Source organism: Rhinoderma darwinii, chromosome 4, assembly GCF_050947455.1.
Source record: "Rhinoderma darwinii isolate aRhiDar2 chromosome 4, aRhiDar2.hap1, whole genome shotgun sequence".
Classification (NCBI taxonomy): Eukaryota; Metazoa; Chordata; class Amphibia; order Anura; family Rhinodermatidae; genus Rhinoderma; species Rhinoderma darwinii.
In genome coordinates, this window is record NC_134690.1 from 233,126,388 (window position 1) to 233,139,766 (window position 13,379).

Below are 13,379 nucleotides of genomic sequence, written 5' to 3' on the forward strand. Positions count from 1 at the left end.
AAGATCAGAAATTTCACAAACTGACTTGTGGCAAAGGTGGTATCCTATGACAGTGCCACATTTAAAGAGGCTCTGTCCCCAGTTTCATACTTCCCTATCTCCTTCCTAATCTAATAGGCGCTGTGTTGTAGATCACTACTGTGTTGTCTTTTGTTATTTTTAAAAAAAAAGGCTTATTAGGGACAAAATTATGAGCATTTTACCATTTATGCTAATTTATGGCTGGAGGCGAGATCACGCTGTGCTGTGACTGAAGCTGGACATGAATGAAGAGGCAGTCGCGTAGCTATAGGGGTCGCAACGGCGGCAGTTGCGACCGGGCCCCCAAGCCTGGCGGGCCTGCTGGGCCTCCGTTACCACACAGCACTGAGCGCGCTTCTAACTGTATTTGCGTCCTTAGGACGCAAATACAGTTCAGTGCAATGCTGGAGCCTCGCTCCATCATACACTGTGCCGTGAGCGGCTCAGCGCAGTCAGGCGCGAAGTAGTGACGTCATCACACCTGTTTGCGCCGAGTCACTCACAGCACAGAGGAGGAGAAGGATCTCCTCACCCCGTCATGGGAACGGGGATAGGTAAGTAATTATGTTATTTTTCTATTAGGTACGTACATATGGGGGGCATTATACTGGGTATGGGAGGGGGCTCATATGGTAGCTGCTGAGGGAGCATTATACTATATAGGACAGCGAAGGGTGGCATTATGCTTTGTTGGCCTTTATACTGTATGTGGCAGCTACAAGGGGCATTATACTGTATGTGGCAGCTATGGAGGGCATTATACTGTATGGGACAGCTTGGGGGGGCCTTTATACTGTACTGGGGCATTATACTGTACGGGGGCATTATACTGTATGTGGCAGCTATGGAGGGAATTATACTGTATGGGACAGCTTTGGGGGGCATTATACTGCATGGGGCAGCGAAGGTGGGCATCATACTGTATGGAACAGCTATGGGGGGCTTTATACTGTATGGGGGCATTATACTGTATGTGGCAGCTATGGAGAGCTTTATACTGTATGGGGGCATTATACTGTATGGAGCAGCTATGGGGGGTATTATACTGTATGGGGGCATTATACTGTATGTGGCAGCTATGGAGAGCTTTATACTGTATGGGGGCATTATACTGTATGGAGCAGCTATGGGGGGGGGGGTATTATACTGTATGGGGCATTATACTGTATGGAGCAGCTATGGGGGGGGGGTATTATACTGTATGGGGCCATCATACTGTATGTGGCAGCTATGGAGAGCTTTATACTGTATGGGACAGCTATGGGGGGGGGGGGTATTATACTGTATGGGGGCATTATATTGTATGTGGGGGCAGCTATGAGGGCATTATACTGTGGGGGCAGCTATGCGGGGCATTGTACTGTATGGGGCAGCTATGGGGGCATTATACTGTATGGGACATTATAGTGTATGGAGCAGCTATGGGGGTGCATTACACTGTATGTGGCAGTTATGGGGGGCATTATACTGTATGGGGCAGCATTATACTGTGGAGGCATTCATGGGGGTCTATCAGGCAAGGCGGCTGAGCATAGGAGTGCGCGGGGGTCTGGTGGTGGGGAGTAGGGGGGGCCCAAGCTTGAATTCTTGCACCAGGGCCCATGAGCCTTTAGCTACGACCCTGGAGATAGGGAAGTATGAAACCGGTGACAGAGCCTCAAATCAGAACTCAATAATTAGGTGGGGTGTCCTAATACTTTTGGCCATAATAGATGGAAGTACCTCTGAAACGATGCGCGTGTACAACACAGCTACATATGGATTGCAGGCAGTGTGGACAAGCACTGCTCCCGGCGGCCTGGTAGCACTGAACCACTGTGGAGACAATAGTCAGGAGAGCAGTTCTTCCCCGACCAGTGTCATGGCTGGAGGACATGCAGCCGGTTATCTGAGGTAAAGCTGGAGGACGCACAGCCGGTTATCTGAGGTAAAGCTGGAGGACACACAGCTCTGTTATCTGAGGTAAAGCTGGAGGACGCACAGCTCTGTTATTGCCTTAGCAGTAGAACGGTTTAACCCTGTAACCAATTTTATTTACCATAATTGATACATCATCCCAAATGCCAAGAAATTCCTAAATAACGACAAATCCTTCTGTCCCTTGGCATTGCTCATTGTCGCGGTGTAGCCTCTGCTACACTGTTCCTAAATACAGGACGAATATGTTGTTTTCATTTTATAAAGATGAGTGGTGTGAACGGGACATATATTATGTAAACGCACGATACAACATTGACATGTATAACCCATGTCCTTACCTTTATAAAAAGAATCTTTTTATCTTTAAAACCTTCCAATCTGCAGACGTTGCGTAGATCCGACTCAGACGTGAGGTAAGAACCAGGAACAGGAACTAGTTTCAATATGCACATATTTCCGTTCACTCCTCCCTGTGAGGTAAGGAGCCGCAATGGCTGATTCCTGGTGGACGTCTTGTCGTTCTACGTGCTCTTTATCCACCCAGTGGAAGCTTCGTGAAATGACAATGTCTAAGCTGTTGTATTTGAGTATAGAAGGTGCAGTAGTTTGTTATTACCCATTACTTAGCTGAGACAGGAGTATTGGAAGTTTGCTGCAACGTCTGGAGATGCATAGCACATAGCACTTTGCTATAAAATCTCTTAAAGGGAAGGTGTCATGATTTTTTATTATATTGCTTTTAATAAAATCTAAACAAAAATTTTATTTATTAGTGTTGTGACTTTCTACTTTTTACTGTATTCTAACTTTTACTTCTCTATGGGGGCTGCCATTTTTTTTTTCATCTCTGTATGTGTCTATTAACAACACATACAGAGAAGGAATACGGCACATACATCCCCATAGAGAATGCGAACGGGAGCCATTCCATTCTCTGAAGTGTACCCGTCTGTGTGGGAACGGCGCATGCGCCACTCCCACACAGACCAAAACGAAGCTCGTTCGTAGAGCGAAATCCGGCGCCATTTTCATGTGGACCGGAAGCCGCTGCCGGACAGTAAGATGACGACTTCCGGCCATATGTTCAACGAAGCGAAGGCACAAGGAATAGGAGCGGAGGAGGGAGAAGGTAATTTATGTTCATGTATGTGATGTGTGTATTATGTTCGTGTGATACTGTCTGCTGAGCACTGTATCTAATCCTCCTACACTGTGGAGTCGCTCAAAAAATGGCGGCACAGTGTAGGAGTTTTGAAGATTCAGACCCCTCCTTCTCCCGGCACTAGCCAGGATAAGGGAGGGGGGATTGTGTGTGGACACTAGAGCGAGTGTGTCTACCCGAAATTTGCAGCATAAAGCAATGAGGTTGCTTTACCACTTTGACCATGCTACAATTTTGGGAACTGCTCCCTCTAGTGATCAGCACATGGAAATGTTATAAATTAGAATCTAATTTCCTGACTTGTGAAAAAATTAAAAAAATTAAAACAATGTGTAATCGCTCAAATACTAATTGTTTAACTAAAAAAAAAAATTTCTAGCGACACATTCCATTTAAAGAGAACCTTTCACCTGCCCATACATGTGAGAGCAGCATGTAATAGGCAGGGCTTCACAAACACTGTCTCACTTAACATTTTTTTCCTATCTTCCTCCGTTATTTACATATCGGTGCTGTTATATTTGGCGCCCGATATGTAAATAAGCCCCTGAAATGTCAATGGGGCGTTCCTATCTAACTAAATAGCAAGGGGGCGTGATCTCTTCGCTCTTACAGCATCCAATCAGCTACGGACAGTGTCAGGGTGGCTCTCTGAAGAACCGCCAGTCTGTGTGTTCTCACGGGAGGGAACACAGCACAAGCTGCCCTGATACTGTCCGCAGCTGATTGGACAGTGTCAGAGCGAAGACATCACGTCCCCTTGCCATTTAGTTAGAAACAAACTCCCCATTGACAGTTCAGGGGCTTATTTACATATCGGGTACCAAATATAACAGCACCGATATGTAAATAACGGAGGAAGATAGTAAAAAAATGTAAAGTGCCCCAGGGTTTGTGCAGCCCTGTCTATTACATGCTGTACTCAGCTGCACATGTATGGGCACGTGAAAGGTTCTCTTTAACCCCTTCCCGACATTTGTCGTAAGTATACGTCATGGAAAGCCAGTGCTTCCCGCAAAATGTCGTATACTTACGCCAAATGTTTGGCACCGGCTCAGCTATCTTACAGCTGACATCCGGCTGTAATGGCGGGGACCGAAATTAGCTTCGATCCCCGCCATTAACCCCTTCAATGCAGCGTTCAAACGTGATCGCTACATTTAAGCTGTTTGCAGCTCATCGGAACCCCAGCAATGAAATTGCCCGGGTTCCGGTGGCTGCAATGGCAACCGGAGGCCTAATACTGGCCTCCCGGTCTGACTAGCACGGAAGCCGGTCAAGATCCGCCCGGCGGCGGAGCATGATCGGCTTCCGTAGCTGCCGACAAGATGGCACCGGCTCAGGAGCTGATCCGGCATCATCAGCGGTGGAAGTTAGCTGCATATTACAGCTGACATCCACCTGTAATGGCAGGAACCGGAGCTAGCTCCGATCCCTGCCATTAACCCCTTCGATGCAGCAATCGAAAGCGATTGCTGCATCGTAGCGGTTACTAGCAGATCGCCAGCCCTGACAGGCAATCAGGACTCGCGACTGCTACTATGGCAACAGGAGACACAATGGTCTCCTGCTCTGCCATTACGGAAGCCTAATCGGCTTGCTGTCAGTGAACAACTGACAGATCTAATACATTGCACTACGTAGGTAGTGCAATGTATTAGAAGAAAAACATCAGACAGTTGGAACTTCAAGTCCCCTAGTGGGACTTGAAAAAAAAAGTATAAAAAATTGTGAAAACAATAAAAGTTTCAAGTAATAAAATAAAACACAATCGCCCTGTTCCCTTATCAAGTCCTTTATTATTGAAAAAAATAATAAACCATACGTATTTGGTATCGCCGTGGCCCTAACAAACTGAGGTATCAAAATATTATATTATTTATTGCACGTGGTGAACAGCGTAAAAAAAAAACGTAAAAAAACTATACCAGAGTTTGTTTTTTGGTCACTTTGCCCTACAAATATTGGAATAAAAAGTGATAAAAAAGTCGCACGTATCCAAAAATGATACCTATAAAAACTATAGCTCGCCTTGCAAAAAACAAGCCCTCATACAGCTCCATCGACAAAAAAGTTAAAAAGTTATGGTTCTCACAACTTGGCGACAGAAAAAATACATTTTTTTTACAAAAGTAATTTTATTGTGCAAAAAGTTGTAAAACATAAAAAAGTCCTATAAATTAGGTATCGCCGGAATCGTACTGACCTGCAGAATAACGTGAACATGTAGTTTATAACGCATGGTGAAGGCTGTATAAAAAAAACTAAAAAACCTATGGCAGAATTGCGTTTTTTTGTTTACCTGGCCTCCCAAAAAAATAGGATAAAAGGTGATCAAAAAATCCCATGTACCCCAAAATGGTACCAATAATAACTAAAGCTCGTCCCGCAAAAAAACAGCCCCCATACAACTACGTCTATAAAAAAATAAAATTAGTTAAGGCTCCAATAAGTCAGGAAATAAAAAATATGCAGTTGTGCCGGCCCGAGGGGAACATTTCTTCTGTTTCAAGAGGCGATTTATCAAGGCAACAAAGGAGTGGCTCAAAAAGAAGCACATTAAGGTCATGGAGTGGCCTAGCCAGTCTCCAGACCTTAATCCCATCGAAAACTTATGGAGGGAGCTGAAGATCCGAGTTGCCAAGCGACAGCCTCGAAATCGTAATGATTTACAGATGATCTGCAAAGAGGAGTGGGCCAAAATTCCATCTAACATGTGTGCAAACCTCATCATCAACTACAAAAAATGTCTGACTGCCGTGCTTGCCAACAAGGGTTTTGCCACCAAGTATTAAGTCTTGTTTGCCAAAGGGATCAAATACTTATTTCTCTGTGCACAATGCAAATAAATATATATAATTTTGACAATGTGATTTTCTGTTTTTGTTTTTATATAATCTATCTCTCACTGGTAAAATTAACCTAGCCTAGCATGACATATTTGTCACTGAAATGGCATATCTAGGGAAAAATATACATTTTTAATTTGCATCATCCGCAGTTCAATCATTTATGGAAAAGACCTGTGGGGTGAAAATGCACACTACACCCTTAATAAATGCCTTGAGGGGTGTAGTTTCCAAATGGGGTCACTTCTCAGGGGTTTCTTTTTATTATTTCACATCTGAGTCTCTGCAGTTGTGGACCAATACTTTGTAAATCGCCAAATTAGGCCTCAATTTTACATGGTACGCTTTCACTCCTTAGCCTGGTCGAATGTCCAGGCAAAAGATTAGTGCCCCATGTAGGGTGTTTCTAAAACCGGGAAACACCGCATAATAATTAGAGAGCTGTCTTGTTATGGTGGCACAAGCTGGGCACCACATATTTGCATATCTATGGAAAAAATGCCATTTTCACTCTGCAACATCGAGTGCACACTAATTTCTACAAAACATCTGCAGGGTTAAAATGCTTACTACACCCCTAGGTAAATGCATTGAGGGGTGTAGTTTCCAAAATTGGGTCACTTCTGGGGGGTTTCCACTGTTTTGGGCCCACAGGCGCCCAGAAACCAATCCAGCAACATCTGCACTCCAAATGGCGCTCCTTCCCTTCTGAGCCCTGCCGTGTGCCCAAACAGCAGTTTATGACCACATATGGGGTATTGCCGTACTCGGGAGAAATTGCTTTACAAATGTTGGGTTCTTTTTTTCCTTTATTTCTTGAGAAAATGAAAAATTTTGCGCTAAAGCTACGTCTTATTGAAGAAAAAGGATTGTTTTTATTTTCACTGCCCAACTGTAATAAATTCTATGAAACATCTGTGGGGTCAAAATGCTTACTACACCCCTAGATTAATTCCTCAATGGGTGTAGTCTCCAAAATGGGGTCACTTGTGGGGGGTTTCCACTGTTTTGTCCTCTCAGGGGCTTTGTAAATGTGACATGGCCTCCGCAAACCATTCCTGCTAAATGTGATCTCCGAAGCCAAATAGCGCTCTTTCAATTCTAAGCCCTGCCGTGTGTCCAAACAGCCGTTTATTACCACATGTGGGGTATTGTTTTACTCGGGAGAAATTGCTTTACAGATTTTGCTGTGCTGTTTCTCCTTTAGTCCTTGTGGAAATGAGAAAAAAAAATTGCTAAACCTACATTTTCTTTGAAAAAATGTAGATTTTAATTTTCACCGCCTAATTCCAATAATTTCTGTAAAAAACCTGTGTGGGGTCAAAATGCTCACTATACCCCTAGATAATTTCCTTGAGGTGTGTATTTTCCCAAATGGGGTCACTTTTGGGGGATTTTCACTGTTTTGGCACTGCAAGAGCACTTCAAACCTGACATGGCGCCTAAAATATATTCTAATAAAAATAAGGCCCCAAAATCCACCAGGTGCTCCTTTGCTTCTGAGGCCGGTGCTTCATTCCAGTAGCACGCTACGGCCACATGTGGGATATTTTAAAAAACTGCAGACCTGGGCAATAAATATTGAGTTGCATTTCTCTGGTAAAACCTTCTGTGTTATAAAAAAAATTGTATTAAAAATGTATTTCTGCAAAAAAATATGAAATTTGTAAATTTCACCTCTACTTTTCTTTAATTCCTGTGAAATGACTAAAGGGTTAAGAAATTTTCTAAATGCTGTTTTGAATACTTTGAGGGGTGAAGTTTTTAAAATGGCGTGACTTTTTGGCGGTTTCCAATATATAAGGCCCTCAAAGCCACTTCACATGTGAACTGGCTCCTGTAAAAATAGCCTTTTGAAATTTTCTTGAAAATGTGAGAAATTGCTGCTAAAGTTCTAAGCCTTGTAATGTCCTAGAAAAATAAAAGGATGTTCAAAAAACAATGTCAATCTAAAGTAGACATATGGGTGATGTTAATTAGCAACATTTTTGTGTGGTATAACTGCCTGTCTTACAAGCAGATACATTTAAATTGAGAAAAATGCTAATTTTTGCAATTTTTCGCTAAATTTTGGTATTTTTCACAATTAAATACTGAATGTATCGGGCAAATTTTGCCAGTAACTTAAAGTACAATGTGTCACGAGAAAACAATCTCAGAATCGCTTGGATAGGTGAAAGCATTCCGGAATTATTACCACATAAAGTGACACATGTCAGATTTGAAAAATTAGGCTCGGTCAGGAAGGTCAAAAGTGACCAAAGAGGGAAGGGGTTAAAGTGGTATAAATGGGTTTAAAAAAAATACTTAGGGCTTGTCCACACAAGTAATTGCGGATGGAAAATATGTAGCAGAATACAGTAGCAGCAAAGTGGGTGAGATTTAACAAATATAGACGCGGTGCGTAAAATTTCCGACCAGAAATTGACCTGTGCGTATTTTTCGGACCGCAGCATGCCTACGGGTGGCAGTGCTCTGTCCAGGAAGCTGAACGGTGGAACACTGGGTCCCTGCGGCTCTTTACTACTAGGGTATGTGCACACACACTAATTACGTCCGTAATTGACGGACGTATTTCGGCCGCAAGTACCGGACCGAACACAGTGCAGGGAGCCGGGCTCCTAGCATCATAGTTATGTACGATGCTAGGAGTCCCTGCCTCTCCGTGGAACTACTGTCCCGTACTGAAAACATGATTACAGTACGGGACAGTTGTCCTGCAGAGAGGCAGGGACTCCTATCATCGTATATAACTATGATGCTAGGAGCCCGGCTCCCTGCACTGAGTTCGGTCCGGGACTTCCGGCCGAAATACGTCCGTCCATTACGGACGTTAATGTGGTCGTGTGAACCCAGCCCTAAGCCGTAAGGCACTCTGTCTGCTAGTGAATGATGCTCGATGTGACACCATATTATGGCGTTCTTTATACCTAGAAGCAATGCTCTGTAATATGGCATATAATGGAGTATACCTGCATATGAATTTGGAGGCATACAAAGATACAGTAGGGCCCCATAGAAGTCTATGGCTGCCCCCTACTATGGGACTGAAATTGTATGGAGCCATAGCTTGGCAATGTGCATGAGCCCTTAGGTAGGGGCTACATGGAAACCTTTTTGAAGGATGGCTTTCTATTTTCAGCTATTGAGCTACAGCTGCAGTCCAGAAAAACACTTTAAAGGAAAGGTGTCATGAATTTTATTTATTTTGTATAAATTTGTGTGTTTTTATTTAATAAAATATTATATTGACTTTATTTATTTTTTCACACACGATGTTTGTTTTTATTATCACTTTCTTACTTTACTGGGGGCTGCCATGTTTTCTTTCATCTGTGTATGTGTCAATTCACGACACATATAGAGATGGAATACGACACCTACGGAGCATAGGACATAACGAACGGGACCCGTTCCTTATATCCTCTGCTTCTGCTGTCTCACTCTGTACTGCGCAAGCGCAGTACAGAGCGACCCAGTATAGATGCTGGTTGTAGGAGGAAAGCCGGTGCCATTTTGAAGACCGACCGCACTTCAGGTATGATGTGTGTGTGTGTGTGTGTGTGTGTCTGTCTGTCTGTCTCTCGCAGCCCCCTTGCACACCTGATGTAACTGTGGGTGTGTGGGTGTTTACCAGAGCTGTGTGTGTAGCAGAGCTGTGTGTGTGTGTGTGTGTGTGTGTGTAGCAGTGCTGTGTGTGTTTGTAGCAGAGCTGTGTATGTAGCAGAGCTGTGTGCATGTGTGGCAGAGCTGAGTGTGCGAGCAGCAGAGCTGAGTCGGCGCACACACGACAGAGCTGTGTGTGTGTGTGGTGTGCGCAGCAGGGCTATATCCTATTTTTGTGCAGCGGTGTATGCACGGGCGCCGCTGATCCTTTATAGACGCTTATCAGCTGTTTTGAAGAATCAGTGGCGAGCATCCACCCACTGCACACACAGACACAAATCCCCACCAAACATGCAACTGCGCCGCACACAACCTCCCCCCACATAACCTCCACCACTGTGGCGGGTGGGAGGCTGTGTGCAGGGTGGTTTTGGGGTGGTTTTGGGGTGGTTGTGTGATGGTGTGTGTGTGGGGGAGTGCATACAGGGTGCTGTGGGGGGGGGGGTTGTATGACGATTTGAGTGGGCACATATGTGTGTGGGGTGTATGCAGGGTGCTGTTGGGGGGGTGCTTGTGGGGGGGTTGTGTGATAATTTGCGTGGGCGTATATGTGTGGGGGGTGCGTGCAGGGTGCTTGTGGGGACCTCTAGTATTTATTGTGGGGAGAAGACGGAAGTCGCTGTAGGTGAGTATAAGTATTTATATTTCATATTGATAACGTTATTTTATTTGGTTTGCAGGTTCCACTGGACCTATTTGACTTTTTTAATAAAATGGTTAGGCCTTATTCACACAAACGTGTTTTACGTCCGTGATACGCGCGTGGAAATCACGCTCGTCGCTCAGGGACCTATGTTAGTGAATGGGGCCATTCAGACTCAGTGAATTTCACGTAGCGTATGTGCGCTGCGTGAAACTCACGACATGTCCTATACTTGCCCGTGTTTCGCGCAGCACGCACCCATTGAAGTCAATGGTTGCGTTCAAATCGCGCACGGCACACGGAGGCACTTCCGGGTGCCGCGCGTGATTCGCGCTACAGTAGTAAAATAAATGAATGTAAACATAAAAACAGAGTGTCATAATGATGCCAGCTGCTCGAAAATCACGCAGCCACGCACCATATGCTGATGCCACACTTAACTTTTGCGCGCGCAAAATGCAGCGTTTTTTGCGCGTGCAAAACAGACACGTTTTATTTCAATAAAAATATTTTCTTATGTCTCTGTGTTTTTTTTAATCATTTATTAGCGCCTGAATAATGACAGTTGTCTGTTTGACGACGTCTATTGCTAAGGCGTGGCAGTAAAAAGCTAGCACTAACCCCTCATTATTACCCCGGAACCCACCGCCACCAGGGATATCAGGGAGAGCCAGGTACGATCCAGTACCCGACCATCAGTTGCGATGGCTGGGCACTGGGGCGGCCGCAGGCTGGTATTATTAGGCTGAGAAAGGGCCAGAAACCGTGACTTTTCCCACCCTGGTAATGCTCGGCTGCTGTGTTGTATCTGGCTGGTCATGAAAATAAGGGGGACCCCACGTCGTTATTTTAAATTTTTTTTTTTATAACCAGCCAGATACAACACAGCAGCAGCATAGCATTACCAGGGTGGGAAAAGTCACGCTTTTTGGCTCTTCCTGGCCTCATAATACCAGCCTGCAGACGCCCCAGTGCTCGGCCTTCACAACAGATGGTCGTGTACTGGATAGTACCCGGCTCTTCCCGATACCACTAGTGGCGGTGGGTACCGGGGTAATAATAGGGGGGTTAGTATTAGCCTTTTTACTGGCTAACATTAAGCCCCACCTTAGTAATGGACGTCGTCAAACAGACAACTGCCATTATCCAGGGGCTAATAAAGTATTAAAAAAACAGAGACATAAGAAAATTTTTATTGAAATAAAAACTCCCCCACACAATCCTCTCTAACCATTTTATTTAAACAAAAAACATAGATCATCGCAGTAGTCCACCGAATCTACGACGTAGTCCAATAGCTCCAGCGTAACCTGAAAAAAAAATAAAGTTAGTCCTCAAGCACACTTCAGTGAAATGCTTCAGTGTGCTATCTGTTTTTTTTTAACTGATAGCACACTGACCAATTCATTTCTATGGGGCCATTCCTTTTTATTTGCAGAGTTTTTTTGCGGTTTTTGTGTGCGCTTTTTGCAAGTTTTTGGGCACGTAGTTAGGACTCCCACTGACTCTGGGAACATTTGGCGCATTTTATGCACCAAAGAATTGATCCAACGCTTTTTTATGCAACACGTTTTTTAAAAACTCTTGTGTAAACTAATGGCTCGCTTTCCCATTAATGTAAATGGGAAGCTTAATCAAGCGTTTGACGTTTTATTCAAATGTTTTTTTACGCATTTTGTGTACACTTTTTGGCGCATAATTAGGACTCCCATTGATTGTCGGAACATTTGGAACGTTTTACGTGCAAAGGAATTGACTCTTCTTTATTTACACAGCGCGTTTTTAAAAATGCGTATGTAAAAGAGCGCGTTGTATGTACTAACAGCGCACTTTACCAATTATGTAAATGAAAAGCATAATCAAGCGTTTTTTTTAATGCGGTTTTTGGCAAGTAAAATGCGCCAAAAAACCACGTCAAATACACGGCGTGTGAACCTGTCAATTGAAAAGTCATTCACTTCACTTTTATCATTCTAAGGGTATGTTCACATGGGTTATTTCTGGCCGTTTTTCGGGCCGTAAATGGCCCGAAAAAATGGCTGAAAGATCGGAAGCAGAACGCCTCCAAACATCTGCCCATTGATTTCAATGAGAAAAACAGTGTTCTGTTCCGACGGGGGTTTTTTTTTCGCAGCCGTTTTTCAAAACGGCCACGTAAGAAAACGGCCGCGACAAAAGAAGTGCATGTCACTTCTTCATACGTTTTTGGAGCCGTTTTTCATAGACTCTATAGAAAAACAGCTCCAATAACGGCTGTTAGAAACGCAGTGAAAAACGCGACTTTGAATAAAAAACGTCTGAAAATCAGGAGCAGTTTTCCCTTGAAAACAGCTCTGCATTTTCAGACGTTTTTGATTTTGTATGTGCACATTCCCTTAGCCTTTTGGTGTGTCCTAGAGCCGGACAATGCTTAGCAATTTGATGACACCTTTTCCTGGCTTGTAGGAGGGGGGGGGGAGGGGGTGTGTGAGGTTCCCTCCCACATTTACAGCAGCTGTGAGTCAGGTTGCTTTCCCTTATTCACCTTGCTGTAATTCTGGGAAGTGCTCCCTCTTGTGGCCAGCATAGGAAAACATGCCAAATTATTATTTAATTTGTAATACTTCCCACCATGTGGAAGAAAAAAAAAAATACAGCAAAAAACTTAAAAAATATAATAAAAATAAGTAACTTACTTAAAAAAATTTTTTTTAATTTGCAACGCATTTCCTTTAAGTTGCATGCCACTCAGTGTATTCCTGTAAACTGCAGCTGTCACTCCATAGTAAAAAATGTAAAAGTTACGCTATAAGGGCTTGTCCACACGTAGTGGAATTGCTGCGTATTTTCCATCCAGAATTGCGACCGGAAAATACGCAGCTGAAAACTGTAGCAGCAAAGTGGGTGAGATTTAACAAATCTCATCCACACACTGCGTAAAAAAATTCAGACCAGAAATTGACCTGCGGTGCGTATTTCTCGTACTGCAGCATGTCAATTCCTGCTGCGGAAAGTGGACAGAATTGCTGCGTTTTTCCAAGATGTCACCACGTCCCAGCATTGAGAAAAACGCAGCAAAGTACGCACCATTTTCTGCAGTAAATAAAACAGGAAATTGTGCATTTTGTCCACAGCGGAA

At 43.9% G+C, this 13,379-nt stretch overlaps 1 protein-coding gene across 2 annotated transcripts in view; it reads right to left on the reverse strand.

Moving 5' to 3' along the window:
* The window catches only part of TRAF3IP2 (TRAF3 interacting protein 2), a 45,741-nt gene extending 43,317 nt beyond the window's left edge, over nucleotides 1-2,424 (reverse strand). Inside the window, exon 1 of one of the 2 annotated variants that reach the window (XM_075862283.1) lies at nucleotides 2,280-2,424. The gene's annotated coding sequence lies outside the window, so the exon portion shown is untranslated. The remainder of the gene's footprint in view (nucleotides 1-2,279) is intronic. The other variant, XM_075862282.1, reaches the window with a different exon arrangement.
* Nucleotides 2,425-13,379: the final 10,955 nt, after the last annotated feature.